Source organism: Tasmannia lanceolata, unplaced genomic scaffold, assembly GCF_043159265.1.
Source record: "Tasmannia lanceolata isolate RefF3 unplaced genomic scaffold, GAP_Taslan_0.1 ptg000037l, whole genome shotgun sequence".
In the NCBI taxonomy this organism is placed as follows: Eukaryota; Viridiplantae; Streptophyta; class Magnoliopsida; order Canellales; family Winteraceae; genus Tasmannia; species Tasmannia lanceolata.
In genome coordinates this window covers 33530460-33542226 of record NW_027518714.1, presented here as the reverse complement: position 1 = coordinate 33542226, position 11767 = coordinate 33530460, and the positions used below count along the sequence as shown (strand labels likewise).

Sequence of the window (11767 nt, the reverse complement as noted above, 5' to 3'; positions counted from 1 at the left end):
GTAGACTTTGAATTTTAGGCACGTCTGCAACATAATGGTGGTAAGATTTATGCTCTTTATTAACTAAGCAGGGAGTGTTTAGATAATTAATGCTATAGATATTTGGATTATAGCCTTGTGTGAGTGTTTTCATAAAAGATGATTGGAATAGAAAATGATTAATAAGATAATAATTCTATGTGCTAGTGTGTATGTTGCTTGCTATGTAATCTTAAAAGATAATACTAGGTAGTAGTTATGTTTACAGATTTAAAATTCATCATAATATTGAGCTTTAGTTTACAACTCAGTGGCACAATAAAATAGTTCATTCTTTTATCTTTGCTTGCATTGGTTTTGTGAGTGGATATGCTCAACGGTTGTCATGGTCAAAAATTGGAAAAGGAATTGAGACAAGACAGTTATTTATACAGGGTAATGTTAATATTGGCAGATTAGCAGTAAAGTTTTGGTAGCTTCACTGTGTCTATGTGATTATTAGGAATATGAGAATTTAGTAAATAGTCTCATTACTTTATCAGCCCTCACTCTTGTTTTTGGCAATCACACTAATTGATAACGGCATCCAACACATTCGTTTTTTATATTGGACAGCCTACATCCCTTTTTGATATAGACAGCCCTCGCATCCTTTTTATAACGGCAGCCATCAAACCCACTTTATAATGGCAGCCCTCCCCCATTTAAAAATGGCAGCCCTCACTCATTCGATCTTGGCAGCTCTCACCCTTTGATAATGGTAGCCCTCTCTCTTATGATATTGGCAGCCTTCTCACTCTTTGTATATGCTGATTTGCGTTCACTTTAGAAATATAAAAAATATATATGAGTGAGTGCCCTGTTGTTTATTTAGGAAATGAATTGTGAAGCAATTATATTCTTTTGATTGATGATGTGGATGTAGCCATGTTTTAGTAAGCATTTATTTCTTGTTTATATTTTACTTTATTTAAAAAAAAAAAAAAAAAACTTTAGTCGAAAATTGCAAGCAGTCATGGGTGTTTATGCTATCTTTTCTCTTTGAAAATTGATGTCATAACTTGAGATTCAATTTCTGACCTATACTCATAATTCGCGGCTGACTGTGGATACTTTAGAATGTTGTATTTGGATAATTTTTCTCATATTTTGTGTGATGCAATTGCTTGATCTAGCAAGCTTTGGGGTTATAAGTACATTCCTTTATAATCCATGGGAATAGGTCTGTTTTAGTTCAGCAGGTTCTGAGCTTATGCCCATGTTTAGAAAATGTCAATGATAGCTCAAGTTAAGAGCAGGTCAATCTTTAGGCAATTTTGTCTTGACGAAGGTTATTGAAGAATCATCATGTCTGCACCATCCTTATGTTTGTAGAACAACATTGGTGTTATTATGTCAATATAGGTGTGAAATATAAATGCTTTGGCTCCTTCATGTTGAAGAGACTTTACTCCAATCATTGTTCATATTTGATTTGTCTCAATCCCTTATCCTTTTCTTCCTGCCTTAGAACATTCACAAGGTAAAGGATCTCTTTTCCTTATGGTCATGTTTTTTTCAAATTTAAGATTCCGTCCTTTAGTTTAGGATTTTGTCTGATAGTCTAGGAATTGTATAGAAATTAGTTGCATTGTAAAAGGGCGATGAAGGTGTTAGCCTAAGCCCATCATTCTAGGGGACTTACCAAGTCCAAGTATTATTTTCCCTTCATTTAGAAAATTGTCTTAGACTTTAGCTACCTTGAAACCTTTGGGTTCTCTATTCGTTATGAAGGGCAATGAAATGGGCATCTAGAGTCATCCATTTTAGGAGACATGATTTATCTCGCTAGGTAGTTCTCGTTTGGAGATAATCCTCATTTAAAGCTTACCCTTAGGGAGTGTACCCTGGTTTAATAAAAAGGTACCCATAAGAGGCATACAGTGTCTCATTTATAAAACATCTCCTACTTGTACCTCAATTTGTAACCCCTCTTTAGTGTCGCTTGGTTTAGAGGTTTATCCTTAGAGGCTAGCTTAGTCTTGTTCGAGTTTGATTTGTTAAGAGACCTTATCCTTTCTCTTTTACTTTGGATTTTAGTTACTTGTTTGTGCTTTAGTTCAAGTGTCTTTGACACTAGTTTGCTTGTTCGGGGTTTCCCCGTAGCTTTAGGGTTTTGCCCTAGTTTGTTGCTTTGTGTGTTCCCTTTGCGTCTTTGACCAAAAGAGTGAAAACGTTTTAAAAATCTAAAAAACACTTGAACACTTTAAAATTCAAAACAAAAACACTTGAAATATCTTAAAATTCAAAAACATATGAAAACTTTAAAAAATATCAAAAGCTTTAAATCATTTGGAGTGTTAAGCTTTTTAGTGGTAATTAGGAGAGATCGTTTCCGAATTACGTTGGCTTGATCCCTTGCCATAGGGTATGTAGTGCAGCTTGGGATTTTTATCCCAGGTCCAGCCAAACCTTTAAAAATAAACATTTCAAAGTTTCCAAAAATACAAAACTTCTTCAAAACCTTTTCAAAAAGATCTTCCCCTAGAGTTAGGAGTCTGTCCTAGCTGTTTGGGGTGTTTTAGAGTTAGGAGTCTATCTTGTTTGTGTTGATTTTGTGTGTCTTGTCGTGCGAGTGTCCTTAGAGTTAGGAGGCCTCGAGTCCTGGTCGGTTAGACATTTAGTCGAACCGATGGCTAGACTAGGAAGCATATAGTCAGCCCATGATTTTCTTTAGGATGCACAGCCTAGTTATGCATAGGATGTAGGGCCCACCTGCATTAGCTTAAAACTAATCAACTTGCATTAGTTAGGGCATATAGAGAGTCCTAAAAATTACAATTCACATGAACTTAAGTAATTGTACAAAAAGCTTTAAAAATCAGTCGAGTCTAATGAATCGAGTCTAGGATGGCGGTTCTAGATGGTTAGGCATCGTAGTTTAGAATAGGTCATTGAACTACGTTGATTTTGATTCTTCCCGAGGCCGGGATACGTAGAGCAGCCAGGGTAGATGGCCATTCTGGTCAGAGTCAAGTATTGCATTAGAGTTGTAGGATTCGTCGTGTCGAATCGTGTATAGAATTAAATTGTGTTGTGTGTTTTGCTGTGTTTTCTTACTTTCATGCACATACCTTATACCTTTAGCTGTAGCATGCATGTATTTGTCTATCAGAACTTAGACACCAATTAGGCATGTCACTCATAACCTAGCTATGCTTAGGTGACACATCTTTTATTTTTATCTTGTATGTGCTTATTATTTCATCCCGAGTCATGCATGATTAGGTAGACGTCCACTCGGGAATATTTGTTCTCATTTGACATGATTTTGCCCCAAACTCTTTGGATTTAATAATAAATGGCATAAGAGACCAAGTGCTTGCACTCGGACGAATTGGGGGTGCTCTTCGGACCTTCTCCATTTGTAATCAGGTACGAACCCATACATAGTTATCCATTACACAGAGGATTTATTTTGGGGTTCCATGGCCTATCCATGGATGGCAACTCTGAGTTATTTTAGGTGCGTCTTGGTTTCGAGCCTTGGCTCCGGATCAAGAGGTATCTCTTTCTTTTTATATCGTCACTCGTGCTATGCTATGAAGGTGGCACCATTTCGAGAATTCCTTGGTAGAGCTCTCTTTCATGTGGAGATCTCTAGGATGTAGGGACTCGTTCCCTCATCATCCTCGGATCGGGGTCCACAATTGGAAACATAAGATATCATCATCTGGAGACTAATGGAACCCCTAGAGACCTTCGGGATTGTGAACCAACATTAAAACACTTAAAATAAGATGAAATTCACCCTAAAATATAAGAATGCTTAACCTAATGCAGAAGACTTGACTTGGGATTTTACAGACCAACTAAACATTTTCGCTTTCTAAAGCGTAGCAAAATGGGGGTGACTACCAAACTCTTTGTGATAAAAGTGGGGAAAGGGTTGGACGCTTTCCAGAGTTGGTCACCTTGGAAATTCATCCCCCGTTTTTCCCCCTTTGGAAAAGTGTTTGCACTCCCTCTCTTCATCTCTTCTCCAATTGATTGAAATTTCACACCAAAGTTGAAAAGAGAAAGGAGTCCAATTTGATTTTCTAATCTCCACAACAAAGGTACTAATTAAGTCAGACCTTATACAAGTGAATAAGTGTTATTCACATCCACTATCAACGGTGCAAAGAAAAGAATCCATCAGTTCAACTTGCGGGGTTCGCGGTATTCAGAACGATCGCACCCGTTCGAGGAGTAGATCAAGCAGTGCGGTTTCATGATTTCTTCTTTAAAGAGGTATTTACTGATGTTTAACTAACAATAATAACTAATATAGACTCTGGGATCTTGGGCAATAGCAAGATCAAAAAGAAAATTTAATGTTCTATGCGATTCTACTTTCCGCTGGACATAGCGATCTTGCCGGAAGGGGATAACCTTTCTTCAGTAACTTGGTGTTATAGCGAAGCAAGAAACTAGATGTCATAGCAAAATCCAGTGCAGAAGCGGAATATAGGGCCAAGTCTCACACGAGTGGAGAATTGATCTGGTTCCGCTCCCTTTTGTTGGAGATCAGTATCGCTCCTTCCCCTGCTTCTCAGTTGTATTGTGATAATAGGGCCGCAATTCATATTTCTACAAATATAGTCTTCCATGTGCAGGCTAAACACATTGAGGTGGATTTCCATTTCATCATTCAGAGTATCCAAAAGTGCGAGATATGCACAGTTTGTACTAGATCAGTGGATCAGCTGGCTGATATGTTTACCAATTCCTTAAGAAAGGCAAAGTTGAGCGATATTTGTAACAAGTTGGGAATTTACTACACACACACAGTCTAGCTTGAGGGGAGTGTTAGAAGGTGTATGTATCTGCCTAAGGGCATCGTGGTCTTTGTACTCTTTCTCTTTAATATAAATACATTAGTGAGGGGGAGCATCTCTCCAACTCACTCTTTTCCTCTCATTCTCTTCTCCTCTTCTTCTCCCTCAACATCTACCTCCCACAAGACCCAGCTCCTCAATACCATTCTGCTAGAAGTGAAATCCAAAATCAATAACACACCATCAGAAACTTATCAATGGCAACAATTGCTTACAAGTTCATCCTTATCCTCAAGTTTGAAAATTCTTGCTCATGGCAAAAACGGTGGGAGGGTGAACTAAAAATTAATTCTAATTCGGTCCTAGACGAGGATGGGGGCAGCATTGGCGAGATCCCCCAAGACTCTCAAGGTATGGCTCTTGCTATGTTTTCGGCAAATGTAGAAAGGGAATAGATATTCGAATTAGAGCTTCTCGCCATCAAGCATGGGATTGACCTTGAAACCTCCATGGGAGCTCAAAAGGTGTGGAGAGAGTCTGATTCTAAATTTGCGGTGGCATCATTCTTGGCCACTCAAAACCTCCATGGAAGAAAACCCAATTACAGAAAGAAATCAAGAGATCCACCACCTTCCAATCATGGTGCATCTCTCATCTCTTGAGGGAAGGAAACTCGGCCTGGATTTTCTCTCTAAGATAATCTGCCCTTGCAAGAGTCTCTCGATTCCCTTGCCCCCCCGTCACAGAGCCGGGATTTATACATCAGGGGGGCAGGTTATACATAAGGCTAGGCCCTATGACAGGGAGGGGACTTCTTAGCCCTGTTTGTAACTTTTATTTCTCTTTTTCTCTGTATTTCTCTTGTTCTTTTATTATTTTGGTGAGGGTCCTTGCCTAACCCCAGCTTACCCATCAAAAGAAAATCATAGATCTTTGGTTGCCAACTACGTGGAAGGGAATGGATCATGTTGGGCCATCACTCCTCTTTTGGTGGAGGGGATTTCTCTTAGTCTCTGCAGAATTCTTGGGTCTTCATGGATTAGCAATCATTATGTCTCCAATGCTGAATTGCCAACTTTGTGGGTGAGTTGATTTGGTCCCCTAAGAAAGACCATGCTTTCTCAGTGAAATCCTTCAATGATATCTCATAAGCATGTCCTTTTGGCAACCTTGTTGTTTTTTTCGTTCCAAAAATATTCACATTATCCACAAACTTGTGGAAATTGAATTTCCCATCAGTCATAACAATCAAAGGTCTTGTTGTTGGGATTTTAATAACACTATTTTCAAAGGGACAAAATTTGAAAGACAGATAGATTCATCCAGATTTACATTAATATACCAAAGAAGAAACTCTAAGTCTAAGCCACCCCAAGGCAGAGAATGAAGATATGAGAGCAGTTTCCACTTGGGAAACACAAAAACCACAATCATGGTTATCACAAATATTTCTCCTGATTAGCTACTCTCCAGTAAAAATTTTATGGACACACAAGTATTGAACAACAAATTTTCTCTACGGGTGCCTAGCAAACAACATCTCTTCCCATATTTTGTGGTGTCTCAGTGTTTTGTAGTTCTTGGGAGGAAATCTTTTCAAGCTGTTTCAGAAAGGTTCATCTTCATCCTAGATGGACTCCTTCCCTCACCTTTTAAGCCCCGAACGAGTAATGGAAATCTGTGTTCGGTGGGAGTTGGTGGCCTCCGTGAGCATGGTCAAATGAACCATTTCTGGTCCTATGGAGAGAAGGATTTCAATGAGGCTGAGGTACATGCTTTATTGAGTGGTATTTGGCTCGTTGGAAGGACTTTGCTTATCTTTACTTGTTGAGGGTGATTTCCTTAACTCCATTAGATGGGTGGGTGACGTTCTCACCTACTTGAGGCCATTGTAGAGATCCTTAACAAGGTTGAGGATCACTAAGGGGCCGTTTGGATACACAGATTTTAGAATCCAGGATTTCTTCAAAATTGTAGATGAGAGACAAGAGAAGAAGCAGAGCAGCAGTCGTTTTCTGATTTCTTGCCCTTCTTTCCGTCAGCGAGAGAGCAGCTGATCATCCCATGTTTCTAGGCTTTAGAAATCGCAGGATGCGGGAGAGATTCCTAAAACCTAGTTTTCTTACTTAAAATCCAAGAAACACAGTCAGGACAGCATACAACAAGTTGATTATGATCCCTCTTTTACACTGTTGTCAAACTAAAACCTGGATTCTAAAATCCGCGTATCCAAACGACCCTTAAGGCTTTTCCTCATGTTCATTTGTTGACTAATAGTGAGTCGGGACCTCCTTAGGCGCTCGTGGGTTGATTATTGTGAGATTGAGATTTTTTACTATCTTCCCTCTAAAGGCTTTCGCATTTTGTTGTTCTTTGTTTTCTTCATCTTTGTAGTATTTTTTTACTATGTTGGCCATTTTTTTTGTTCTTTTTAATAAAATCGTCACCACTAAAAAAAGTGAAAGTATATAAATGATCAAATGTTTAATAATAAAGTTAACTTGATTGGGAATCTTATTTATCGGATTATTATTGAAATATCAGAGCGGACTGTCAAAACTAACCGATCTGCCGACATGTCTGCTCAAGATAGAATGGATGATTGGATTCATATTAGTGCAGAGTAACACACACACACACACACACACACACACACACACACACACACACTAAACACGCACGCACACGAACACACACAACTGACAGGGTGATGCAACTTGTTCAAACTGGCATTGGGGTAGATCTCTTCAACTCCAATCCTCATGTTGTTATTTCTTATGCAGGCCATTGCCAAATTTTGATGTTGTGGAGGCAGAAGTTCGCGCTATATGGGTGCAGTTAGATGAATTCCTTTAATCGATGTATATGTGGGAGGATTGAAGGAGATTTGCTTAACACTATTTGCTTGCTTTGTGTGTAGACTGCTCCCCGATGGAGATTTAGACATCTTTTTAGAGCACTTATCGATCTTTTGAGGGATTTGGACTGTTGTTTGTCCCATATCTACAGAGAAGGCAATTCGTTAAGTTAGCTGATTGTCTTGCAGATTACAATGTTTCCCATTTTGGATTAAGGACTCGGCGTGGTCTTGAAGATTACCATGTTTCCCATTTTGGATTAAGGACTTGGCGCAGAAGCCTGTGTTAATGTTTTAATTTTTTAATTTTTGGTTTTGCTTCTTTGTTTTTTCTTTTTGTTGCATCGGTGGGACTTCTTTCCTATAGTGGAGGCCCACATTTTACTCCGTCAGCCCCAAATACAGCGGGAGTCCACATTTTTTTGGGTGATGTAAAGATTTATTTGGTGGGCCTGACATAGATTGGCTATGCCCAAAAAATCAGTTTTATAGGATCATCCCAACCCTTCGATTTGTGGAGGTTAAAATGGATGGGTATAAATCTCCTCAAATCTGTCCATTTTTTACCTTCATAGTTCGAAGGGTTCGGATGATCCTATGGAGCTGTTTTTTTGGGCACATCATATCAATGTTAGGGCCCATCAAATGAATGCATTGGATCATCCAAAAAACATGGGCCCCTTGTATTTTGGGCAGACAGAGTAGATAAGTTATCTACTCTATATGGTAGAAATTCCCCTCTCTCTCTCTCTCTCGATATATATATATATATGAGAAAAGGGTTCCTGAGGTAGAGGTAGCGGTAGCTTATATGAGGTACCGCTCACAAAACATAGGGGGGGCACTTTGTTTGGATGATCCAAATTATTCATTTGATAGGCCCTCACATAGATAGGGTGCCCACAAAAAACCAACTTCATAGGATCATCCTAACCTTTCCATTTGACGAGGTTAAAATGGATGGGTATAAACCTCCATAAATCTAAACGTCTACAAATGGAAGAGTTAGGATGATCCTATGGACCTGATTTTTTGTGGGCACCCTATCTATGTGAGGGCCTATCAAATGAATGCTTTGGATCATCCAAACAAAGTGGGCCCCCAATGTTTTGTGAGCGCTACCTCATATAAGCTACTACTACCGCTACCTCAAGAACCCTTCTTTCTCTCTCTCTCTCTCTCTCTCTCTCTCTCTCTCTCTCTCTATATATATATATATATATATATATATATATATATATATATATATATATATAGGAAAAGGTTTATGAGCTATAGCTCAGCCTGAGCAGCCCACTAAATACACCATCTCCCTTAGTTGTTTGACTCATCCAACCCATTCATTCTATAGGTTATGATTTGGATTTGGATTTCCGGTTATGGTTAGGATTATGATTTGCATAGGTTTAAAATGGATTGCTAGAAAATGGGCTTCTATAGATCGAATGGTTAGGATGATTGTATGGTGATGGTTTCTTAGGAACACCCTATATATGTGAGGTTCTATGGAATGAATGGGTTGGATGAGTCAAACAACATGGAGATGGTGTATTTATAGTGGGTTGCTCAGGATGACCTATAGCTCAGAAACCTCGCCCCCTATATTTAGTGGGTTGCTCAGACTGAGCGATACCTCATAAACCTTTTCCCTATATAATATATCTTCTATTTCGTTTCTCTCCTACACTCCCGAAAATCTCACGAGATTTTTTGGGAGAGTGAATCTCGCATCTCTCTCTCTCTCTCTCTCTCTCTCTCACACTCGTTCGCTCAACCTCTCTCTAGAACCCCTGTTAAAAGGAAGGAAAATACAACCCTCAATTGTTTCTATCCTAGGCCGAGAAATCTCTCTCTCTCTCTCTCTCTCTCTCCAGAAACTTCTGATTTCTCTGTACCTTCCATACCCTAACCCATACTGCCCATTCTCCGGAACGGCGCCGTGTATGCCCGACCCCCATCTCTTTTCAGCAACCTTCCCTCCCTCCTCCTCCTCTCTCTCTCTCTCTCTCTGAAAGGGTCCAGAAGATCCATCGATGCCCTAGATCTTGTTGGCCTTGAGAAAGTGCCTTCTTTTAACTCTTTAAAGAAATTGCAAGAACATACTCAGCATAATATTAGATACAGGCATGCATTCAGAGTTTCTATCATGAACCTACATTTTGGTCTTTTTCTGCATAGTTAAAGCTTGGTGATTTATTGCATTGGAAAAATGGTATAAGTGGTCATAATGTTTGACCCGTGTATGGTTTTAGGCCACTCCTTAGATGACCTTCAACCTAAATCATATTTGGGGGATCTGTACATCGGGGGGATGTGAACGATTGCTTCTATATACCAGATCTTTCATTTTTGGGTTCTTCAATCAATGTTAGGATCAACTAATGTAGAATCATATTTGTATCCTAGGGAAGTCGTAGTGAGGCCCATTGAATTAACATCAGTGGAAATGAAAGTGTGAAGTCCATTTCACACACCTTCCTCCTGCAAATAATTACCAAAATGTTCACTTGATAATTGTTTTCAGGTCTTACCGAGCTCATGGAAACTCGATTTTCCTTTGCTCATTTGTTTCGGATGTCTAAAAAGTAATGGCTGGGTTTTGAAGTTGTGACCATTGACAGCCATGGATGAGGAAAAATAATTCATCCATGTGTATCAACATCAGCTCTCTCTAATGACTGAAATGGGATGGTTCTACTTGAAAACTCATCATGCTGGTATTCTTTCATATTGACATTGGCCTTTACATTCTCTAAGAATAACTGCACACATGGTAGTGAAAATTCAAATAACACTTGCACATCTGCTGTTCTTTGATATGACATGGCACTTAGAATTTTCCAAAAGAACTCAAAAAAAAAAAAATCGTTATTCTGATATTCCGGTGTTTTCTTTCCGGTATTTTCTCTCCCTACGTTCCTATTCCACGCTTATTGCCTAAAGCCCAAATAGAAAGGAAAGATTCACCGCCAGATTACCTTGCATGCTATATAGTAATCGTTCTTTTTAATGAGTTTTCCCCCAAATTCTGCCTATCTTTTACGCACTTAATTGGCCGTAATCTCTCTCTCCTCTTTGACCCATGTTTTCTAAAAAAATTTCTCCTGACCTTTTCCTAGAGGTTTCCTTCTGTCTCCATCTCTCTGCCCACCCACCTCTCTGTCAAAAGAGGGTTTATGGGTTTTTTCTCTTCTGGCTGTTAAAAAGGGTTTTCTTTGTTTGGCTGAGGATTTCAAACCCGCTGAATCAGATTTTATGGAAGGCAATTTGAGCATCCAATTTCATTTACCTCCAATTTCATTTGCACATGATACATTTTGTTTATCATTCTTTGTTTTTGAAGGGCAAGCAGGGATTTGACCGGACCCCAACCGGTGTTCAAAAATATCAGTCTATTCATGATATGTTTGGTTTGTGAGCTAATTGAATCAATGGGCATGTGCCTGATTAGATTAGAGGTGGTGTATACCCTAAGCTTGAGCATATGATACCATCGTTAAGGGTTATGATAATAAATGAGCCCACAATTTTTGCTATAAACAGCCCCCCTCTCCATCTTTAACAAATTTACAAGGTAAGGGTTAACAAATTCTGTAGTTATTAAATTGTTCTTGTGTTAGCAAAAGAAGAATTGATCAAGTACTCAATACTCACAGTTTTCTTCCTTAGTTTTGTTGCTTTTTTCTTTTTCTTTTTCTTTTTCTATCAAATGGTTATGTAACATGGTCTTTCGAGGTTTCTCAAGGCACCCATTTAATATTAGCTGCTCTTTCCTTCATTATTTCTTCTTTTCTTTCTTAGTAGGTAGATCTCAGATATGTAAGAGGCTTTTCATATTTTTAGATTAGATTTTTAAAAAGAATTCACTATTTCCCATTTATTTTGCTTTGGTATTTGTCACTTTGGAATGTTCTTTCTCCTATGCTGATCTCTTTTCAGGTCACTTTCCTGTATCATTTTTTAATACTTCCTATTCATGAAACAACGACAGTCTTGGGCATCAATCAGGAAATGGAGAATCAAGCTTGATTTGAGTTTCTTTTGATTTTGTGCTGGCTACTCATGAATTTCCTCTCTTAGCTACTATATTCCTCTCCAACATTTTCTAATACTATTGCATTTCATGATACAA

At 38.7% G+C, this 11767-nt stretch overlaps 1 long non-coding RNA gene across 1 annotated transcript; it reads left to right on the top strand.

Annotated features, from left to right (window-relative positions):
* The first annotated feature begins 614 nt into the window (after positions 1-614).
* Positions 615-7941, top strand: LOC143860095 (uncharacterized). The gene is made up of 2 exons (XR_013239588.1): positions 615-739; positions 7562-7941. It is a non-coding gene; the product is annotated as an uncharacterized LOC143860095 (long non-coding RNA).
* Positions 7942-11767: the final 3826 nt, after the last annotated feature.